The following is a 6371-nucleotide window of genomic DNA, read 5'->3' as shown; positions in this document are numbered from 1 at the left end:
GCGTGCCGTTTCATCATTCCTACTTCTGTGATCGCCAGTTTGACCTCATGAACACAATAAATAAGAACACAGCTGGCACTACAGTATAGGGGAAATAGCCCATTCTGTTTTCAGTAGTCTGAGGGACGTCTTTTTGGTTTGTGAAGACATTTCAGCTCTTATCAAGGAGCCTCTTCAGTTCTAACAACTGATGGAGACTCCCATTTAACCCAGACTTGGTTTGTGACCTTGGAGATGGTCCTGAAGGTCACTAACCCAATAATCATCATGTGATTTGTCCGAAGCCGAGGTGTAAAACAGCTATGTAAGGGTCCAAGCACTCCAAAGTGCACCGCACAGCTTAGACTACATTTTCATCCATTCTTGCGCCACTGCTGCCAGGATATCTGATACATGATGTGTCTTGGCTGTGTGTTGAAATCACCTCCCCAGGCACCCTTGTCAGACAAGCATTGTCCTCCACAGTAATGAGAAGAACGATTTAGCACCTTTTTATAGTGTTAACAAAATGCTTTGATCCATCCTTCCATTTTCTTCAGTTTACCCGGGTCGCGGGGGCAGCAGCCTACACAAAGAAGCCCAGACCTCCCACTCCCTAGCCAGCTTCTCCAGCTTATAAATAAAATCTCTCCAGTGTGTCCTGGGTCTGCACTGCACTACCCAGAACACCTCACCCACGAGGCATTATTGTCTGATGCCTTTCAATGTGGAGGAGTAGCAGCTCTACTCTGAGCCCCTCCCAGATGGTCACTTCACACTGGCCTGTGAACCACTCCAGTGCGAGCTGGAGGCCACCATCCTGATAAAGCCAACAGAATCACATCATCTACGAAAAGCAGAGAGGAGATTCTGAGACACAACTTTTCAGTTTGGCTTTTAACCCAGTACAGAAATGTTCATTTTATTCAGATTTTGTTGTCTTTCTGATGTTGGTGTTCTATATTGTACTTTTATTTTTACTCTGGCAGTAGGGTGAGGCCCCACCTCACTTTGGTTATAAGACACTCGTGGCTTAGTGAATGTAACCTTCACATACTAAAAGCAAAAATAAAATTTCTGGTTGAAATGTTGTTGCCACCAACAGAACCTTAAGTCAGCCATTCCCTCAGTTGAAACTGACACCTTTGCCAAGCTCGACCTAACGACCTAGCCAAAATGTTCAGTAAGGATCTAGCTCTCTCTCTTCCTTATGGTGCAGATGATTGTTCAACAGACAGAACATGAAGCCATGGATTGTGCATTACTGACTCATTAGTACAAGGAATGATCTGTCCTTCATTATCCCCTATGCACAGGTTTTTTCTTTGTAGAGAAGAAAGACAAGTTCCTTTGGCCCTGTATCAACTTCCGTGGTTTAAGATAACGACAAAGAATAAATGCCCTCTACCCTTGCTTACCTCTATTTTTGAGTTGCTCCAGGAGTGCGACTGTTTTTACCAAGTTGAATCTCAGTAATGCTTACATTTGGTGAGAATAAAGGATTGGGGATGAGTGGAAGACAGCAATTAATACACATCTGGGTCACTTTGAGTACTTGGTGTAATGTCTTTTGGTTTAACAAATGCTCCTGCAGAAATTTCAGACCCTCAAACGATGTCCAGAGATTTCATTAACAACTTTGTCAATCTTGATACTCTTGATCTTGATGATACTCTCATCTTTTCCAAGACTTCTTTGGTTTCATTGTGGAAAGAGGTCCTTTAAAGTCAGACACAGTAAAGGTTCCATCAGGGTGGAGTAACGGAGGGAGCTAGCAATAACAGTCAGGCAAGCAAGCCATGTTGCTCGGCCATACTCGCCTCTCTCGACTAACCCACAGAGGATGCCTTGCAGTGGGTGAGCGTCTTTACTGTGGCACAAAAGGTCATTTTGTTTCTACTTGTCCGGTGTGGCCAAAAGGCTGTGCCAGCCAATAAATCTAAGGATACTGGCAGTCAATATCTTCTCCCTAACAAGTAATACCTGCTAAGATATGTCATCAATACAGTTTGGTAGACTGTGAGGCCATAAAGTTTCATTAATTACTATCACCTATAGATCTGGTTATCAAAATGTCAAGATAGTTTTCAACGTCTGACTGATCCCCTGACTAGAAAACTATCCTTCCACCCACCTGCATAATTGGCTCCCTGGCTTTGAGGCCAAGGGAAAACCCTTGGCCTCAAAGCCAGTGATGTCTTCAGCTTTCTGGACTTTAAAAAAATATTGTGGAAAAACCTGACCGGAGAAGAAATGGGAAAAAAGTAGTAGTAAATGTTTATATTTCCTTATACAGAAGTTTAAAACAGGCAACAAGTTTTGTTGTATAAAAAGCTAAAGCCTTGTGCATACTTTATGAAGTGCAAATGAGGGTTTAACCATTCTGTTATGGGAATGTTTTGGGGAAAAACACTGGGATCACAAGGATGGAAAGGGCTGCAGACGGAGGTGAGAGAGAGGCTGCAGTCAGATGTGGACAAAATGATAAACTTGAACATTTCTGCTTTTTTCGTCATTTATTATCATCTTAACATTGAGGCAGACAGTGAGCTTGTTTTTTATTTTATTTTAAGATAAATAATACTACCCTTTATCCAACGTTCAATTGGAACCTCTCCATAATGCTCTTCTTCTATAATTATTAAATTGATGTGTGACGTTTGTTTTATTTATTTAGCAGGTTCTGAAATACATTTTATCTAAAAGGTTTGAAATTAAATGATCTAAATCATTTGCAAAACAAATAAAACCTTTAAACTTCACCTGACTTTGTATTATTGTAGTTCTAGGTATTGTTGTTACTCAGATTAAACTCAAACACCTTGCTTCCTCAAACCCCTGTTTACTTTCTTCATCTGTAGTTATCCCTCTTTGTTTTTTGCTAACCTCTTCCTTTGAATATTATCTTGCGATCACATAATAAAACCGGGCAACAAGCCAACTGAGACATAATAACCACAGTGAATGACACAAATGGAGGATCTGACCAGCACTGAATGGGTTGATACACAGATAAAGAGGGACTGTGGTTCATGTTGCTCTCCTAGCAGTAGAAACTGTCTCAGTAATATTTTTGATTTTTCAAAGTAAACATAACCAAAGATATTGTGGAACAGTTCTCTGGTCGAGTCTATGCAGAAACGGTTTTGCAGTTCTTCTGGGATGACAGTATCACAGACTGGTATTATGGGCTCTTTTCAACAGGTGATGAAGACTCACAAACGTCTTCTGAGCAACGGAAGAGGGTCGAGGAACTGCCACTGCTGACGATATGAAAGTTCGAGTTAGAAATCATTGTTCAGACGTTATGCAAAACAGATTAAGACCAGAGTAGAAATATATCGGCACCAATCCATTTATGATTCACCGTTCTATTTATGACATCAATACAAGTACACAAAGATTGCATGTTGAACATGGGGCTTCATTCACTCCTCATTTGGTAACTTTAGATTTTTTTTTTTTTCAGTGTTATGATATTGGTTCTTCTTACCGGGATACACTGCCACGGTCACACCTCCAAATTTTGGAGTGTAGAGAAACTTGAAGCTTAAAGAACCTTAAAGTATGAGCCACATTAAACCATACAGTGTTTTAAGTACTTTATCTGTGTCACATATTGTGGGATAAAGCCAGAGTACTCAGAGAAACCCACTCAGGCTAACGCGTTGATGCCGCGCAGCCCCACACACGGGGCGATACGCGGTAACTCGCTAACGGAGATTTGCCGCGTTAATGCTGTTATGGCGTTAACGTAGTTTTAACGAGATTAACGCTGACAGCACTAATAATTTCTTAATTTGTTCTGCGAGCATGTGAAAGAATCTGACTGAAACTTACAGGTGACAACAACATAATAATCTAATGTTGGATCAGAGTTTAAAGCGATGCAGGGAGAATGCTTGCCAACAGATATCACACACCTGCTGATATGTTGTGCCATTGCTGTTACCTGTGATCAGTGCTAAGAAGGACAAACCCTCAGCTGTGGGGAGTGAATACGGAACGGCACTGTGGCAGAAGGCTACTGACAATCTGCAAGAAACTGACACTGTTAGATGGACGCAAACCAACTTTGAATGGTATTATTTCACATTTAACCACTTGAATAATAAAGGCTTATCAACAGGAGATTTAACACTTACCAACACATCCATGAAGAAAAAGGTCAAATTTGAATTTAATATTTCATATAAAGTAAGATTAAGGCTGTATATTTGCAGATTGTAGAGAGGCAGAACTACAAACATCTAAATACAAATGAAAATCATGGAAATTTGTCAAGTGTAAGTGACTTGAGCAGTGATCAGTAGCAAAGAATGACACATGGTATTCAATTGTATTTGCAATATACATTTACATAAAGCTGTACATTTAAAGCTTTGAAATACTCAGTATGTACACCTGCTTATCAAGTGGTTAGAAAGCAAACAGGCATTGAACACATTCAGCTGTATGACATTTAATAGTCTGGGTGCCAAAACGACAGATCAATAGCTGTTTGCACAGAACACCCAGTATGATCACAGCATGAAAAGAAAGCATGAATCCCGGTGTTGTGTAGTACATTCAGCAACATGATACTGGAAAAGCAGATTAAAATGTTGGTTATAAATTCAACAAAATTATTTGTTTTTAAATGCAAGCAGTGCAGTGCCCCTGCCTCTGACCAAAGTAAAACTCATACAAAGTGATGGAAACTACAAAAGATACAAAATTAGTCTAGAACTGAATACATAATAAGTGGACTTTATTCCCTTAATTAAATTGAATCATTCTTGGTGGGTCTATGGATGCATTTAAGAACAGTAGAAACATAGCAGCCACTTAGTTCCATGAAAGCTAAAGTGAAACTCATCTTAAAACTTTACATTTCCACAAACCCTGGTGTGAATTTTTCTGTTCCTGCTCGTGATGGTACATTGCTAAGTATATTGATAGTAAGCCAAGGAGGTGACCTCAACAGCATGTTCCATAAAGGACAAGAGGGGCAAAAACAGAAACCACTTAACCCCGGGGATCCAGTATGGCCTTCAACAACGCCAAATCATTTCTCTCCACATGATCATATAAATTGACAGGTGCCACATGATCCCACACCAAAATCGTTACCGTTACATAATCTGTTAAATTTATGTGGCTATGCTACATGAAATGCTGTGATTATGAGCCACGGTGAACAAGTAAACTGACATTAAAGTTTGATAAAAGTGCTTCAGGGTGTGCTAATAACTGAAGTAAAAAAAAACTGTTTCCTCCCTATTGGACGATTCTTTTTATACTTCGTGTTTATAGCTACCAGTTGATCAGAACACCAAAACTACTTTGCTGTGTGTTCATAAGAGGGAAAAAAAGTTACAGTTGCATTGAATAAAATAAATATGTGCATTTATATATATAATTGCTGCCCTTTTCATAAACTCCTGTGGTGTTAAAAGGCTCTAGGTATTTCATATGACCAGCATGTGAGCATTTAAGGTAAATGTTATCCCTTTAAATATTTATCTAGACTCATTTTTTTAATGTTCAAGCTTTCCTTGAATCTTTCTTGTCTGGACATCTAAACTATGTGGCTCTCTGTTATACACTGTCTGGAGAAGCCAAATGTCCAGATACAACTAATTATTCATCTCAGGCCACAAATCCACCAATGGTTAATGTAGCCATCTTACAAATTGAGCACTTTGAAGACACTTCATGGTAAGAGGGACTCCCACAGGTTTCAGAGAGACCTCCATTTATACCACCTGTTATGACCCTAATAGGGTCTGTAGGGATTTTGATTTCTCCTGCCTTAGGTGTTGTCCTTTCCCCAGCCAACTTTACTAAGCAATTAAGGCGGAGATTTTAAGGCTGGAGAAAGGGCGCTCTAGTGCCAGAGAGTCTTGTTGGTTTGCAGCCAGGGACCCGTGTGTGGTAGCTGTTTAATCCTGTTCTGGTAGCACTTTTTGACTTACTTTTATATTTAGTCACCGACTACAGAGCCTTGTTGTGTTTCCATTCTTCTAAAGGCGATGGCGACTTGTCTCTTTAAGCTTGATTAGTTAGAACAGATTAATAAGAATATTTAATCTAACCATGTTGCCTTCACATCTTCTTTTTTTAAACCACATTTTGTTGCTTTTCCACATCCCCTGGACCTTTTAGGGAAACATGACAACAACCAACCAGTTCCACCAATTATTCATCGGATTTCTTTCAAGAGGGGTAAAAATCCCTCCAGCAAATAATCTAAGTTGGATTTCCACAACATCCAGAAAGACTAATTGACTAAATCAGGGTTCTAATAATTCACAAGTATGAATGTCTTAAATTTCCTCTGTAAAAAACTGAACAGAAAATTGGACTACTTATTGTGAAGTTCCTGAACATTTATAAAATATCAACTCCTG

Source organism: Astatotilapia calliptera, chromosome 15, assembly GCF_964374335.1.
Source record: "Astatotilapia calliptera chromosome 15, fAstCal68.1, whole genome shotgun sequence".
In the NCBI taxonomy this organism is placed as follows: domain Eukaryota; kingdom Metazoa; phylum Chordata; class Actinopteri; order Cichliformes; family Cichlidae; genus Astatotilapia; species Astatotilapia calliptera.
Note: the sequence above shows the minus strand (reverse complement) of the source record.